Source organism: Nomascus leucogenys, chromosome 14 (genome assembly GCF_006542625.1).
Source record: "Nomascus leucogenys isolate Asia chromosome 14, Asia_NLE_v1, whole genome shotgun sequence".
In the NCBI taxonomy this organism is placed as follows: domain Eukaryota; kingdom Metazoa; phylum Chordata; class Mammalia; order Primates; family Hylobatidae; genus Nomascus; species Nomascus leucogenys.
In genome coordinates this window covers 74,654,714-74,672,200 of record NC_044394.1, presented here as the reverse complement: position 1 = coordinate 74,672,200, position 17,487 = coordinate 74,654,714, and positions in this window count along the sequence as shown.

The following is a 17,487-nucleotide window of genomic DNA, read 5'->3' as shown; positions in this document are numbered from 1 at the left end:
AAATATTACCTGCATAGTTGACGTTGGTAAAAAGACCAGGGCACAACTTTCAACTTACTAACAATGTTTCTGAGGCAGTTAAGAATTTTGATTATCTTAATTCATGAAACATAAAACTTAAATTAACCTGAAAATTCAACGTACAGTGTTTGCACTTGTCTGTTGTTCAAAGCTCACTTTTTAAAGCCAGACTCCCATCAGAAACAGAATAAAGTTAAAGCTCTTAATTAGAACCAGAGATGAAGACATGTTGGCTGCTAATTGGAGGAAAAACTATGTCCTTAAATCCAGAGAGGTTGACAGTCAAGATGAAAAGCTAGATTATTATACTCATTAGGCTGAAAAAAATACTCACCTCAGTGGCCCAAAGACAAGGTCTGAATTTAACATGAGAGGAAACTGGATCTATGCATCTGCTGTGTTGAGACCTCATAGTTTTATACCATAGAAATGGGCACGGTTGGTTTTCTGGAAGAGTTGCAAGTATAAGCTACTTGTATTTGTTCCTCTGTCTGCCTAGAATTGTGGGTGTCCACTGAGGCAGTCCATATTTGATGGATGACTGAGTCCTGATTTCTGAGAGTCAGCTGACTCTACTGTTACTGATCTTATGGAAAAGTCAATCCAGTGAGAAGGTTTTGTGGGTTTCAAATACACATAGATCATAATCTAAATATGTCCCAGTTTTTGTTTTATTTTACTTTTCAGTCAATCCTGAGGCATAAGGAACATTTTAATTCAATGCACATTCCAAAAGCCTTGCCATTTAAGTACAAGCCCAAGACCCAAGCAAAGGCAGGCAAGGTGCTGAAGGACAGGCAGAGACCAACCATCATACACAAGCCTCATGAAAGGAAGGTCCTGTGGCCAATTGACTGCCATTTAGATAGGAAAATAACACTCCTGGCAGCATACTTTGCGTTTCTACTGTAACGCAGTTTTGATCAGGAGGGAATGAGGCCAGAGTTATTCACAGCACTAGAACTATAGGTTAGAGGCAGGGCTGGAGTCTATTTCCAGTCCTTTGCTTGGCCCTGTTCTGCCCTGTGCATTTTAATGTGGAGTCACAGGCATGGCTGGGGAACCCTTCATCCTGGTTAGTGGCACACAGAGCCCATAGAGTGATGAACAGAGGTGGTTTTGTGGTAAAGGTAAATGTGCTCACACCTGTATCTCCATGCCAACAATGATTTCCTACCTGGGGATGCATTTTCAAGGCGTTAACATTCATTTGGATCCTGGGTTGCCTCTATCTTGGATTCCATCAGCTGATGTGCCTGGATGGGAGTGTGCGGTGTCTGTGAGAGTATTCTGATGCTCACCAGGTTTTGTCCCTGTCAGATCCTTGCACTGCTGGATGCTCTGAGTACAGTGCGCAGTCAGAGGGTGAAGAAGGCCAAGAAGCAGCAGCACCTGCAAAATAAAGAGCACTTTAAAGCACTCCTCAAGCAGAAGGAGGAGAAGCTGAAGCAGCGAGAGGACCTCAGAAGAAGCTCTTCTGATTTCAGGGTCAGAGGGAAAGAAGAAGCCAGAAATCCAGCCTGAAGAGGGCTGAGGAGCAATTGCAGTGAGCCTTTGGAATGGGAGGGCTGGCCATAGATCTGCAGAAATGGATGATTTCAAACACCACGGTGCTTGTGAATAACAAGTCAGGGGGTGAGAGCCTAAGAGATGTTCTTGTTGAACACATCATACAGACTGTGCCTTTGAGAGGAGAAATGAAGCTTGCAGTTGCAGGACCCGGGTTCATTTTTAGCATCTGGAGCTGTCAAGATTTAAAGTGATGTAAACTCTGGTTATGTGGATTCTCTTACTTTTTTCTGCCTGCCTCAGTTTAATTATTTTGTACTATAAAAATACAATTAAAATATTTTCCTGTTAGTTTTGGCTTAGTGGGTTTCATTAGGGGTCAATGCCTGACAGTGGATTGTGGATAATTGTTTATCCTAGAAAAATGCAATAAAATCATTACCTCAAAGCATATATACCTGGGAAATTGAAAACTACAAAGTATTCTCAAGTCAATACATCACAGAAGGCATGATAACTGTATAAAGAAACAACAATGAAAATCCCACAGGCAACACTTACGCAATGCTGCTGAAGGACTACCAGAGAAAGTGGGACTCTAGGCTGTGCCTTCAGTGTGCCCATATGAGAAATGAAGATGGAATGGATGTGTCACGTTCTAATGAAATCTAAGAAAAGAGAAGAAAGCAACCATGTACATACAGAAAGCAAAATGAAGGAAATGATCCAATTTAAAGATAATTTGATGACTATAGGCCAGTTTTGCCTGTCAACGTTACAAACAATATTGAAAATAAATGTCAAAGCAAATGAAACCAAATAGATATTTGACACTGGGAGATACAAAATGAGAGCAGGCTCACGGAACAATTGGAACCCTCCTAGCCCACTGCTAGGACTAGAAATCAGAAAGGGCCATTATAAACACTTCTTAGCCAATGTTCTTGCATTCATGAATGGGAAGGATAAAGCTGGAGTTATCATACTACCTGACTTCAAAATGTACTAGGAAGCTGCAGTAACCAAATCTGCATGGCCATGTCCTGAAAACAGACAAATAGATCAATGAAAGGGAATAGAGGACCCAGATATACATGCACAGATTCACAGCTAACTCATCTTTGACAAAGACACCAAGAAAATACATACAATGGGGAAACGTCAGGCACAAGAATAAGACTAGACCCCTATCTCTCGTCATACATGAAAATAAAATCAAATGGATTAAACACTTATGCTGAAGACCAGAAACCATGAAACTACTAGAATAAAAACATTGTGGAAACACTCCAGGACGCTGGTCTAGGCAAAAGTTTTTGGTTTAAGACTTCAAAATCACAGGTGACCAAAGCAAAAATAAACAAATGAAATTCTGTCATCCTAAAAAGCTTTCAGCACAGCAAAAGAAACAACAAAGAAAGGAGACAACACACAGAAGGGGAAATAATATTTTCAAACTCCCCACCCCTGAAGGGATTCATAACCAGAATATGTAATAAGCTCAAACAACTCAATACCAAAAAACCTCCAGAAAACCAAAAAGAATCTGATTTAAAAATGAACAGAAGATCTGAATAAACATTTTTTGACACATGGAACTAATGGAACTCTCTCAGCCCCTGCTAGAACTAGAATTCAGAATGGCCACTATGAACACCTCTTAGGCAATGTTCCTACATTCATGAATGAGAAAATACATCTAAACCAGAGAAGGCCTCAAGATAACCTCCAAGGTTCTGACAATCCTCACCGCCTCTGGCTCTCTTACTGGCTCCCTGGCCAGCAGCCTAGGCCTGGACCCCTCCCTCAGGACCACAGGAGGTGAAACTCTTGATAGTGCACCCAACCTGCTCCCCACCATGGGCAGCGCATCCACAGATAGCACCCCTAACCAGTTGCCCCACCCCCCGTGCCCTGGATAGCACCCCCAACCCACTCCATGCTGCAGGCATTAGGTGCCCCCAAGCCACCCCCCACCACAGGCACTGCAGCCTCTGATAGCGCACCTACCCCACCACCTTTCTACCACCCTGGCCATGCTGCAGTCTCTGTCGCAGCCAGCAACTGCAGTGAGGTGAGCCGTGATGCCGCAGGCTACAGCCTCTAGGGTGTGGCAGATGGTTCCTCCTCTTCCTCCTCTAAGCCAGGCACAGAGTAGCTGGGCTACACCTGTAGAAGAGCCTGGAATGGTGGGACGCCCCCTTAGCATCCTTCACATTCTGAAAATATGCAAATGAGGTTCCTGGACTACATGTTCTGATTGGGTGAGACAAAAACCTCTAGGCCTATGCCCCATGGTGGGGGACAGGTTAGGGATGCTACTGGGGGCTATACTGCCTGTGGCAGGGTGGGGGTGGGGGTGGGGGTTGGTTGAGGGTGCTATTGGGGGCCAGACTGCCCCTGGCAGGGGGCTGGTTGAGGATACTATCTGGGGTTGCACTACCCACGGCAGCTCATCAGGGAGTGGATTGGGTGCAATAACTTGGGCATAATTGCCTGAGGCAGATGTTGGGCTGGGGGTGCTATTGGGGGCTACGAGGATTAAGGGCGCTATCAGGGACTGCATCGCCAGTGGTGGGTGGCAGAGGCAGCAGTGACAGCAGTGGCCTCCAAGGCAGGGGCTGTTCTCCTCTCCCCAGACTCCAAACTCTAGAGGCTGACCTCCTCCTGCTGCTGCTGCTCGAAGCCAGTGGGGTGCATAGCATTTCCATAGGAATCCTGAGCATGGCAGGGCCCCCACATCTGCTGTGGGTCCAGGGTTTGTGCCCTCTTCCTCTGTGTTGCAGAGACAGCCTGGGATCTCTGGGCATGGAGTCAGGGGGATCACAAGGGGACAGGGCTATACCCATTTACCCTGTTATCAACAATGCATGAGAGCTCCAGGGATCTCCATTGTCTATATTTAATATTGTCAGGTTTTTCCCCCTTCATTTTGGCTATTCTGAGTGTGATGCCATAGCTTCTAGTGGTTTTAATTTGCATTTTTCTGAAGACTAATGAGGTTGAGCACCTTTCCATGTATTTATCGGCCAGTTGAGATACTATCTGTTTTGTGAAGTGCCTGTTCAAGTCTTTTACCCAATTTATTTCTACTGGGTAGGTTTACCTTTTTCTCATTGGTTTGTTAGTATTATGTTGCAAATACCTTTCACATCCTATTGGCCTCCCCCGAACTCCTTTAATGTTGTTTCTTGATGACAACTGTTTCTTGATGACAGCTTCTTATTTTATGCTTAGTGCCTACATCCTATTTTAAACAATAAATGTTGAGGATAATTCTGCTTGAATTTAACAACCCCCCCAAAATGAAGTAAAATGATAGAAACTGCTGAATTTCAGAGAAATATTTCCTCATCACAAAATATACTAGTGGTCCCAGGTACTTGGGAGGGTGAGGCATGAAGATCGCTTGAGCTCAGTAGTTCAGGACTGGCCTGGGCAACATGGCAAGACCTTGTGTCTAAAAAAAAATAAAAATAAAAATAATTAACCAAGCATGATGGCACGTACCTGTAGTCCCAGCTACTTGGGAGGCTGAGGCGGGACTGCTTGAGCCCAGAAGGTTGTGAGGCTGCAGTGAGCTATGATTGCACTGCTGCGCTCCAGCCTTGGTGACAGAATGAGACCCCGTGTCAAAACAACAAAAACAAGAAAAAAGAAAAAATACTAGTTTCTAAAAATAACCTGCTAAAATTAAGGAGTTTATGAAAAATATTAATAAGTAGTAATTATTTTATGTGTTTTAATTACAGATGGTATCTACTAACTCCTTGTTATGAATAAGGAAATTGACATTCTTACATTGCCTCTTCCCTCCTCTCCTCGGCCCCCTGAGTTTGCTAGCTTTCTCCCGTCAAGATTTACATTTTATTCTGAAACCACAATTTCTTCCATAGTCTAGCTTTAACTATTTGCTTACATGGAGTCATCTCTCTTACCAGTCTTTTCCCCATGGCTTCTCCCTCACTTCATTTCTCATTTTGCTTCATCTCTTAGTTGGCCAGACTTCATTTTCAGCTACTTTTTTTCTTTTAGAGACAGGGTTTCTCTCTGTCACCGAGGCTACAGTGCAATGGTGCAATCATTGCTCACTGCAGCTTTGAACTCCTGGACTCAAGGATCCTCCCACCTCAGCCTCCCAGTAAGCTCGACCACAAGCATGTGCCACCATGCCCAGCTAATTTTGTATTTTTACTTTTTGTAGAGACAGGATCTCACTATTTTCAACTACATTTTTAAAGGGCCCTGGGTGCTGTCTCCCTCTGCCTGATCTTGGAGAATGTTTGTCTATCACAGTTATACTCAAAGGACAGCTTGGCAAAGTGCAAAGTTCTCGGACCAGGCTCACAGGCAAGGTCTTCCTGGTATACTAACAGCACCACTTTCTGAATTGAATCCGCAGAGGCAGAGGCCAAACCCTTAGCAGAGATGGAAACTGTGGCAACTGGCCAGGTGCAGTGGCTCATGCCTGTAATCCCAGCACTTTGGGAGGCTGAGGCAAGTGGATTGTCTGAGGTCAGGAGTTGGAGACCACCCTGGCCAACATAGTGAAACCGCATCTCTACTAAAAGTACAAAAATAGCTGGGTGTGGTAGCAGGTACCTGTAATCCCAGCTACTTGGGAGGCTGAGGCAGGAGAATCTCTTGAACCCAGGAGGCGGAGGTTGCAGTGAGCTGAGATCGCACCATTGCACTCCAGCCTGGGCAATAAGAGCAAAACTCCATCCCCAAAAAAAAGAAAACAGAAAATGAAAAAAAGAAACCGTGGCAACCTCAGTTGTAGCCCAGGCCTCCTTCCTTCCTTTGCCTTTCTCGCCCTGCCTCTCTGCTGAGGGTGGGTCTGTTTGACAACTGTGGAGCCGAACGACCTTAGGCGGCCCCCGCCCTAAAGCACACTCCCGTCCTCACCCCAGGGTGTGTCTGGGAGGGCCCAGAGAGCTGTTGTGAGGTTCCACCTCAAAATGGACTGTTTGGTTCCTGTAAGAACAGAGGGAGCATGTGGATCAGTGAGATCACCATAGCCAGTGAGGAAGCCTGGATCTATGCACCCGCGCTGTCCACACTTTCATTCCTTCAACAGACACCGGCATGCAAGGTGGCTCCTCAGAACATCCATCAGTCTTGCTTTGTGTGTGAAGTGCTCATAAGAAGCCTTTCCCAACCAGCTGGTAGGACCAGAGCCAGAGGGCCCCCATGCCCTTCCCTCTTCCAGCCCCAAGCCCATGTGCTGAGAGAAGCCCTTGCTTTTTGCTGACTACCATGTCCACCCACATGCCCTGGAAGGTGTGGGTGAGCCTGGGAGCCGGGCTCTCCGTTAGCACCTCCATCACCCTTTAAAGGGCAGCCTTTCCCAGTGCCTGCCTCCACTGTCACAACGAAAGTACTCTCAGGCCCTCCAACTCAGTAAGTAATTTCGCAGAGTGCCCTGTAATTGTCCTGAACGCAGAAGCCAGATGTACCTGACAAGTGCAGACACATTCAACGCACCCATCCGCGGGGCGGGCTGCTCAGTGTTATTGAGCAAACTTTTTCCTAGTTCAGCACTGCCAGGTAGAAGGGCCGGCTTTGCCTGCACCCTGAGATGACACTGAGGCAGAGCAGACACAGGGAAGCTGGCAGACCACCTCGGGGCAGCCATCACAGGCCGGGAAACTTGAAGGAGGGGTTGTGCATTGCCAGGGACAAGAAGTAGGTTTTTGTCTCCCTGAAATAAGGAGGCAAGCCAGATACTATCAACACAAGTGCTTTGCAAACTGACTCAGCAGGCCAGATAGCACAGTGTGAATTCTGAAAAGTTCAGTCCTTCTGTGAGCTCTGCCATGCCCAGCATCAGAGGCTGCTCTGAGAACACACTCTTAGACAATCTTCTTGCGAGAGGGTAACGGGTTTCTCTTTGGTATCTGTTTATCCATCCAGCCGTCATCTATTTCTGGAGACGGCACCACTTTTGAAGTAGACAAGGCCATCTGGTGTAAGATTTGAATTTGAGAAAAAAATGTATTTTTTTCCCGAAGCTGGGATGTCATGTCTGAGGTTTTCCACCTTTGCCCCACACCTCACTAAATAACAACTTCTTCATGTTCAGAGGTTTGACACCCAACGGGCAGATGGGCCCTTGCTCCCTTTGCTTGGCTGGAGCCCTCTCATCAGCACCTCCTCCTGTCTCCTCCTGCAGGAGTTTGCTTGGCATCACCTCCTCTGGGCACCTTTCCCTGCCTCCCAGGTAGAACTGGAAGCTCCTTCCCTCACTTTTGTCACCAGAAAGCCAGGAGTCAGTGGGGGCTCCCCACCCTTCAGATCTGGATAGGACCCATTCAGATCCCACTACTCAGCTTCTCAGACTGGAATCAGTGCCCTGCCAGATGTTTCTCTGAATTTTGGGGGCAGGGGGTTTGTGTTCTCAAGGTCACCTTTGTGCCAGTTTTCAGCCTTGGTCAAGCTGTTCTTTGTCTCTATCGGTGGCTTTTCCTTGACCTCTGCCCTGGCATGAACCCAACAGAGCCCCTTCTCTTTGATCACTGCTTCTGCGGTAACAGTGAACAGAACTCTGCTGGGAGCCACAGAATGTTTACTGAAGCTGTATGGGTCACCAGAGGTACTTTTAAAAGCAAAGCACTTAAAAATCCATATCACTCTTCAAAGCGGTCCTCCAGCCAGACTTTCTCACAGCTGGGCCACCTGTGTACGTCCTGCTTTCTCTTCCCCTCTCTTTCAGGAACTCCAACCACCAATTCCTGTCTCTGACAACATCTATGCCCTCGTGAACCAAATTGTCGTGCTCCAGAAGTTTATCAAGATCTTTCCTAAATAAAGCCAGTGCCCTCCTGATGAAGAACTCTGTGGTCAACTGTTGAGATGATACAGTTTTTTGTTTGTTTCTGTGTCTCACTCTAAACCAGGCTGGACTCCCGCTGAAGGCAGAGACCTCAACTCTGGATTTCTGTATCCCCGGTTCCTGGTAAGGGGATTTGTAGGCGCTCAAGAAGTCCAGCTGTCGCAAGAGTGAATGCCTGTGACCAGAGGGGAGTGAAATGGGCATCAGGCAGTGTACCCGCGGTGGCTCCCGCAGCATGGGGGTCGCACCCCACCGCCTGTTGCTAGGAGATGATGGGCTTCGGAAGGATGTGCGGTGTTGCTTAGCAACACCTCCCCACTGTTCCATCACTCAGAATGGACAGCACCAAACAATTCTTACAGCAAGAGTTTTTTGACCTATTTCAGCTAAAAGCAGGAAAGATCTTTCTGTCTCGGCTCAGATTACATAATTTTTTAAAGGATCACAAGAGTAAAAAATGTGGAGGATCCCCAATATTCACACCCAAGAACTACTCTGTTGTTAGCGGGTTAACCTGTGCATCAGGGGACATTAGGAGGATTGCCAAGAGTTCACAGCCTGCCTTCTGGGGACGCTGGGAAGCCTTCCTGCAGGGACCCTTCACTTAGCTGTAGCCGGCTATCCACTGGGCCTGGGGTGCTTCCCACACCCCTCCTGCATGCTGGCTTGGCCCTACCAGGGATCGCAAAGCCCAGCTGGTCACCAAGGACAGAGGTGCTCTCTCGATGTGGCTGACATTTCTCTAACCAGCTTAGCCCAGAAAGAACGTTTGGATTCCTTGCCCATCTGTAACGCAGAAAACCTTCGTATGAACTTAAGTTCCTTGAGATATTTGCACTGAAAAAGGCACATACGAATTTAAGAGTCATAAATGGGCCCGATTTCCCTGAATTGTGCCTGAGAATGCACAGTGTACGCTCCGTGACTGTTTTTCCTTCCCTTCTAGTTCCTACTAGCTTCCACACGGGAGAGGGTTCACAGGGGTGGGGTGTCCAGGCTGCACGAGTGGCTGAAGAAGAGCTCCCTGCTAGTCTCTGTGGGTACAGAGAAGGCCATATGTGGCCGTAGAGCCCTTGGAAGCTCAGCCTGCCGAGAGTGGTGCTCACCAGGTTCCGCTGAAGTTGAACAGCCCTGGAGCTATGAATGCAGGAAGGAGGCGCTGCCCACACCCTGAGCTCTCAGTCTGGCTGGGAAGCCGGCAGTAGCTGTGTCCTATAAAGGCATCTCGAACACTGGACAACACTGTAGCTCACGCTTGAATGAAGGTTCTCTAACAAGTGTGTTTCCTCTGGAAGGCACATCACAGCCTTCCTGCACTTAGGAACAATTAGACAACACTTCAGCACTATGCCTGGGGACCACGTTAAACAGCAAAATCACCACCCAAAAGCACAAAATGCAAAAAATGTGGCACTAAATAGACCAAGAAAAGACCCTGTGTGTAGAGAACAAGAGGCAGAGCTTTGCCTTGTTTGACCATGGCAGGGAACTGCGTGTCAGGTAACTCACATTTTTCACGGCTTTGCACGTCTGCAAATGACCACAGAGGAACCACGAGTACTCGGTTTTGGGGTTACAGATGCGTTTTAGAGAGTAGGTGAATTTGCAAATGTGGAATCCATGACTAATGTGGATCACTATATTATGTATGTATGTGCATACATATATGGCATTGTCTATGAAACTTGAACATGTACACACATACATTTCTGTGCATATGTGTGTATTTAAAAAGTAAAACTTAAATGCATTTACACCCACCGGCTGCAGGATAGATGAGGAGGCATGACCCTAAGGCTCTCCTCAGTGCTGCCTTTTCCAGCTGCCTGCAGCAATCTCTGGTTACTTGGCTTCAAGACTCCTTAGAGTAGAAATTTCCAAACCCCACATTGCCTCAATCAGACCATCCTTGCTTATATAGCAATTCCCAGGGGACCTTGTTACAAATGGGTCCTAACTCCATTCCTGACCTACTCAAACAGAATCCAAGGGAGGAAAGGCTGGAGCCTTGGAATGTGAATGTGTACTTGACACAGTTTACAAAGCTCACAATTCAAGTTTGAGAATCACTGAGAGATTCAGTGGCTGACACTGTTTGACCCTGAGACAAGAGGCAAATCGCCAGTGTGGACCACCCTGCCCCTCTTGTGAGCAGATGAAATCAGTCAAAAGTGTTGTATGCTTCGTGAAAGATGGCAGGCAGTTTCATTTAAAGCTGGGTAACCTAGAGAGAAAAAATAAAAATACAAATAAAATAAAAGAGGGCCTGGTGTGGTGGCTCATACCTGTAATCCCAGCACTTTGGGAGGCTGAGGCAGGCGGATCACGAGGTCAGGAGATTGAGACCATCCTGGCTAACACAGTGAAATCATCTCTACTAAAAATACAAAAAAAAAAAAAAAAAAAATTAGCTGGGCATGGTGGCGGACGCCTGTAGTCCCAGCTACTCGGGAGGCTGAGGCAGGAGAATGGTGTGAACCCGGGAGGCAGAGCTTGCAGTCAGCCGAGATCACACCACTGCACTCCAGCCTAGGCGACAGAGTGAGACTGTCTCAAAAAAAATTTAAAAAAACTAAAAAAATTTTTAAAAAGATAAAAAAATAAAATAAAATAAAAGAATTGTGTGTGCTTAATGAGAGGAAAAAAATAATTAAGCTGGACACTCAGGAAAGGCTAGGTAACATCCCTGTGTCTCATATGTAAAGTGAAAGTAATAGTAGTTACCTCTTAAGATTGTCAAAAATGTTAAAAATGTGTGTTGAGCAGCACGTCCTATGTGGGAACAGTTAACAACCACATATTATTATCACCATCACCTGTTTCCCCCTGGACCTGAGCTGACCCCAGGGGCATGCTCTTTCCTCATTCTCACTTTCTCAGCCACCAGAATCTCACCTTTTTTCAGACCTTCCCTGTTTCAGTCTGGATGTTTCTTTTTCAAGTGATTACTTTGCAAAAAATTGTATTTAATAGAGAAGTAGGATGGTGCACCCAGCTGGATGGCTACTATAAAAATGACAGCACCCAGTGTTGGCAAGGATGCAGAGCAAGTGGGGGCTTTGCTGCTGGAAATATAAATTTCACTTTGTCAAACTTTTTGACATTATCTATGAAAGTTAAACATTCACACACACTGTGACCCAGCAATTCTCCTAAATTCATAGATACAGTCCCTGAAAGACATGTACAAGAATACGATTTGTAAGAATAAAAAACTAGAACCAAACTAAATGTCCATCAACAGCAATGGGGGACAGTAAGCAGCTAGCACGCAGTAACTGCAGTCTTCTCAATGCAGAGGAATCCCATGAACACAAGGTTAGGTGGGAGGAGACAGACACTAAAGAATGCATACTGGGTGGTTCAATTTATGTGAAGTTCAAAAAGAGATAAAACTACTAATGTATGAAGTTAGGACTCCAGAGGAGGGTCTCTCAGAAGGGGCGCTCGAGACTACAAAGGGGGTACTGAGGGTTTCCGGGTTGTGCTCAGCAATGTGCTGCTTATACGCATGCCTGTACCTTGTGAAAATTCTTTTTATTTGTACATGTATTCAAGCACTTTGCTAAATTTACATTATATTTCAGTAAAAGTTCACATTAAAAAAGAAAGGCAGGATTATGAAGATGTCTTTGGTTGGAGGTGGGGATAGATGTTTAAGATGGAGAGTAATGAACTAGCATTGAAAAATAGAGGAGGAAACTTTTAGAGGAGTTTAAAAGAACATTTTATCTTTAATGATTTTTAAAAGGCTAAGCACAGAAACCCAAGAATTCAAAGAAAAGTGGCAAGGAGTCCCACAGCACCGAGACTGGAGAAGCATAAGGGGGAGGCAGAGCCCTGGGTGGTCTCAGGAGACAGCAGTGAGGCCAATAGAGGTCATTTGTGGGGTCCTGGCATCCAGTTGGAGGGCAACTGGCCCCAACATGTCCCCACAGCCTGAGCTGTGTGTGTGCTCTTGCCCAGCATTCAGCCCACAGAGCTTCATGGAGCACTTACCATGAGCCAAGAGGCTCTTCCCGCTCAGTGGACACCAAACTCCCTGTGGGACTGATCTACTGTGTTCTCTGGGGCAGAGAGGTGGCCTCTCTTCCAGCATTTCCCAGACTTGCCTGTGTGATGGCATCACTGAGGCACTTGCCATAAACATGGGTTCCCAAGCCCATTACGTGGAGGTTCTGATCTGGTTGGTCTGAGGTGGGGTCCAGGACCCCAGGCTCTTCTTTCAACCAGACTAGTTGAAGAAACAGTGCTCTCATGCAAGGGGATGCTCTTTTAAAAAGAATAAACACATTACTGTAAATGGTGAGATAATGTTTTGAAAATAATCCAAGATATTGTCAAAATATAATTTCCTGTTGGGAAAACGGAAAAGGGGGAGGGACCCTGACAGTGAGCCTGGCAGTAACGTTGCTGGATAGAAACACAGGATGCCCAGTTAAATATGAATCTCAGATACACAATGAATAATGTTTTCATTTAAGTATCTCCTAAATATTGCACCAGATGTACTTACACTAAATTTCTTGTTTGTCTGAAATTCAGACGTAGCTGGATACTCTGTATTTGTATTTGCTAGATGGGGCTGCCTCTCCAGGAAGGGTGGAAAAGGCTTTGGAAACTTGCTCCAGCTGTCTGTGAGTGGTGGCGGGGCACAGGGAACTTCATCCAAAATATGGCTCCCTGGTATGGTATTTTGAATTAAATGCCCTTAGGGATCAGCAGACGGTAGAAGACACTTTTTCCCTACCTACATGAAGACGGGACAGACCTGCCAAGGAGAAAAATTGTTCCTCAAGTACCTCTGGCCCCATCCCTTTGTTTTCATTAACTGAACTCATAGCAAGGCGTGATGGCTCACATCTGTAATCTTAACTGTCTGGGAGGTCGAGGCAGGAAGACTGCTTGAGGCCAGGATTTCCAGACCAACCCGGGCAACATGGCAGGTCCCATCTCTATTATTTACGTATATGCATCAAAGGAAGGAAGGAAGACTGAAGACTGTTAACAAGCCTGGACATTTTGTCACAAAGCACTGTCCGCTCCCCGGCCCTGACTTTGTCACAGACCTTTGCGTGTTCTTCAAGCCCACTGAATTCCCTTAAAAATCATTTACCACCTCCCGACCCTGAAATCATCCACACTTCCCCATCTCCCTTTTCCCTAAGAAGAAAGGTGTATACTTTTCTTTTTTTTTGGAGATGGAGTCTTGCTCTGTCGCCCAGGCTGGAGTGCAGTGGCGTGATGTCGGCTCACTGCAACCTCTGCCTCCTGAGTTCAAGCAATTCTCCTGCCTCACCCTCCCGAGTAGCTAGGATTACAGGTGCCTGCCACCAGGCCCAGCTAATTTTTGTACTTTTAGTGGAGACAGGGTTTCACCATATTGGCCAGGCTGGTCTCGAACTCCTGACCTCAGGTGGTCCGCCTGCCTCGGCCGCTCAAAGTGCTGGGATTATAAGAATGAGCCACTGTGCCCAGCCTAGAAGTAGGGTATATAAGAATCTGTACCCACTAGGATGTCAGGCTGTCACTGTGATTCTCCGGTGTGCACGGTGATGATATATTTGCATGCCTTTTCTCTTATTAATCTGCCTTTTTGTGAGTTGATTTTTCAGTGAACCTTCTGGGGGTGAAGAGGAAGCCTCCCAGCTGAAATGGCCATGGGCAGGGGGTCTTAGGTAGACTCTCAGGAGGCCAGACACAGAGTAAATATGACTTCCAATACATGGGCCAGTCACTTCCCGTGTTCATGTTGGCTGGGGGCCTGGGCTCCTCTGGTCAGTGACCATGCGCCTGGCCGGCTGTACTGCTCCACCGAGCGCTGAACTCGTAGTCTCCACTAAGCACACTCCCTGTCTGGCTGGCCTTGCAGGACCCTTTGCCCAAATCACTTCCAGGAACCTCCTGCCCAGGCCCGGCATTCTCCACCTGACCTTTTGTGACTTCTCAGGGCACTGTTGCTTGGGGGTCCCTTTTTGACAATTCACTGTGTCTTTACTGGTATTGTGTGCCAACAGTTATTCATCATTTTCACTCATATTTTTCTTTCATCTGGTTTAAAGTTTAATAATGCTTTTAGTTTCCCCCATATATTATTAGAAGCAAAACCCTATTTTTTTTTTTTTTTTTTTTTTTTGATAGAGTCTTGCTCTCTCACCCAGGCTGGAGTGCACTGGCAAGATCTCGGCTCACTGCAACCTCCACCTCCCAGGCTCAAGCGATTCTCCTGCCTCAGCCTCCACACTAGCTGAGATTACAGCCACGCACCATCATGCCTGGCTAATTTTTGTATTTTTAGTAGAAATGGGGTTTCACCATGTTGGCCAGGCTAGTTGCCAACTCCTGATCACAAATGATCCACCCGCCTTAGCCTCCCAAAGTACTGGGATTACAGGCGTAAGCCACCACACCCGGTCTTACTTTTTTTTTTTTTTTTTGAGGCAGCATCTCCCTCTGTCGCCCAGGCTGTAGTGCAGTGGCATGATCTCAACTCACTGCAACCTCTGCCTCCCAGGTTTAAGCCATTTTCTGCCTCAGCCTCCCAAGTAGCTGGGATTACAGGCATGTGCCACCACACCTGGCTAATTTTTGTATTTTTAGTAGAGATGAGGTTTCACCATCTTGTCCAGGCTGGTCTTGAACTCCTGACCTCGTAATCCACCTGCCTCCGTCTCCCAAAGTGCTGGGATTACAGGCGTGAGCCACTGCACCTGGCCTTTTTTTTTTTTTTTTTTTGAGATGGACTCTTGCTCTGTCGTCCAGGATGGAGCGCAGTGGCACGATCTTGGCTCACTGCAGCCTCTGTCTCCCAGGTTCCAGCAATTCTCCTGCCTCAGCCTCCTGAGTAGCTGAGATTACAGGCACACACTACCACACCTGGCTAATTTTTGTATTTTTTAGTAGAGACAGTGTTTCACCATGTTGGCCAGGCTGGACTTGAACTCCTGACCTCAGGTGATCCGCCCGCCTCGGCCTCCCTAAGTGCTGGGATTACACGCAGAGCCACTGTGCCCAGCTGGCCTTACATATTTTCAATATTTAATTTAATTAATTAATTAATTAATTAATTTTTTGAGATGGAGTCTCTGTCACCCAGGCTGGAGTGCAGTGGTGCAATCTCGGCTCACTGCAGTCTCCACCTCCCGAGTTCCAGCAATTCTCCAGCCTCAGCCTCCTGAGTAGCTAGGATTACAGGCACCCACCATCATGCCTGGATAATTTTTGTATTTTTGTAGAGACAGGGTTTTACCATGTTGGCCAGGCTGGTCTTGAACTCCTGACCTCAGATGATCCTCTTGCCTCAGCCTCCCAAAGTGCTGGGATTGCAGGCATGAGCCACCATGCCCAGCCCTCTTTCTTTTTTAATAGCTGCATACTGTTCCATTGTGCAGATGTGTACATGATCATTTAGCCAGGCCACCATTGACGAACATGTGGAACAAACAGTGTCACAATGAATACGCTCATGAGTACATAGGTTCGCACTTACACCAGTATATCTAGGATAATTACTGAAGAATAGAATCCCTGGATCTAAGGGTACATATGTATATTTCAAATCTTGGCCAATATTATCAAATTGCCTTTGTAGAGGTTGTACCAATTTACGTACTGACAAGCAACATATGAAGTGTCATGTTTCTCACACCCTCAGAAACCTAGCATGTGTTTTGATCTTGAGGCAAAAGCTGTTTGCTGAACACTCATCCTGTGCACAGCATTCTGCTGGGCGCTGCAAGCATGTGGAAGCCTGTGATAGGAGCAGCCCTTGCCCCCTGCACAGCCTGGTGGACCTCCCCTGCTGGGCAGAGCAGCCCCATGAGATCAGCCGCAATGTTCAAGTCAGTGAGGTTCACAGAGGGCATGTGGATTGGGGATGTTGGTTTGCTGTGGTTCTGGTTTATTTTAAATGGCTGTCAGTTTGTGGGAAGGGTTATACGAAGGTCACAAAACAAAGGAGGAAATGGTTCAGATTCAGACGGCAAGGGAGGGACAGGGACGGAGTGAGGATGAATGGTTTCTGGAGTCGTCAGCTGCTGGAGAGTCGGGAAGAGCATGGAACATAAGGAGAGAGAGTTTTGGGTAAACCCCCCCCCAAAAAACAAAATCTAAACCATCAGGGAAGATATATGGGTGTTTAAAAACGCCTGGAAAATTTCACAGAACAGTTATTTTTAAAGGGGCTTGTAGTTAATTTCATAAATTTTAGAATTTCCTTGTCTCCCAGACACTGGCTTTCATATCTCAATACCTTTTTATTTTTAGTTTTTAGGTGGTTTTGCCACTTTGCTCAATCACATCGGTATCTTGGGGAGCACTGGCAGTGTTGTGGGGAGCTGGGAGAAGCGGGGGAAGGCCCTGGGTTTGTGATGAAGCAAGTTAAGCCCTGAGCCAGTGGCCACTGGAAGTTCTATGGGAGGCTGGACACTTCTTAGGTGAAACTGGAGCATCAAGCTCAAATCATGTTTGAGTCAATTGGTTTTAGTACTTTTTTTTTTCTTTGAGATGAAGCCTTACTCTGTTGCCCAGGCTGGAGTGCACTAGCAAGATCTCAGCTCACTGCAACCTCCGCCTCCCAGGTTCACGCCATTCTCCTGCCTCAGCCTTTCGAGTAGCTGGGATTACAGGCGCCCGCCACCATGCCCGGCTAATTTTTGTATTTTTAGTAGAGACGGGGTTTCACCATGTTGGTCAGGCTGATCTTGAACTCCTGACCTTGTGATTTGCCCGCCTTGGCCTCCCAATGTGCGGGGATTACAGGCGTAAGCCACTGCGTCCAGCTTCTTACTATTTTTTTTAAGACTGAGTCTCATTGTATTATCCAGGTTGGAGTGCAGTGACATGATCTCAGCTCACAGTAACCTCTACCTTCTGGGCTCGAGCAATCTTCCTGTCTCAGCCTCCTGAGTAGCTGGGACCAGATGCGTGTGCCACCATGCCCAGATAACTTATTGTATTTTTTTGTAGAGATGGGGTTTCACCATGTTGCCCAGGCTGGTCTTGAAATCCTGAGCTCAAGCGATCTGCCTCCCAAAGTGCTGGGATTACAGGCATGAGCCACTGTGCCTGGTCAGTTTCAGTACTTTCATTTAAACTCATTGTAGATGTGATAAATGTACATA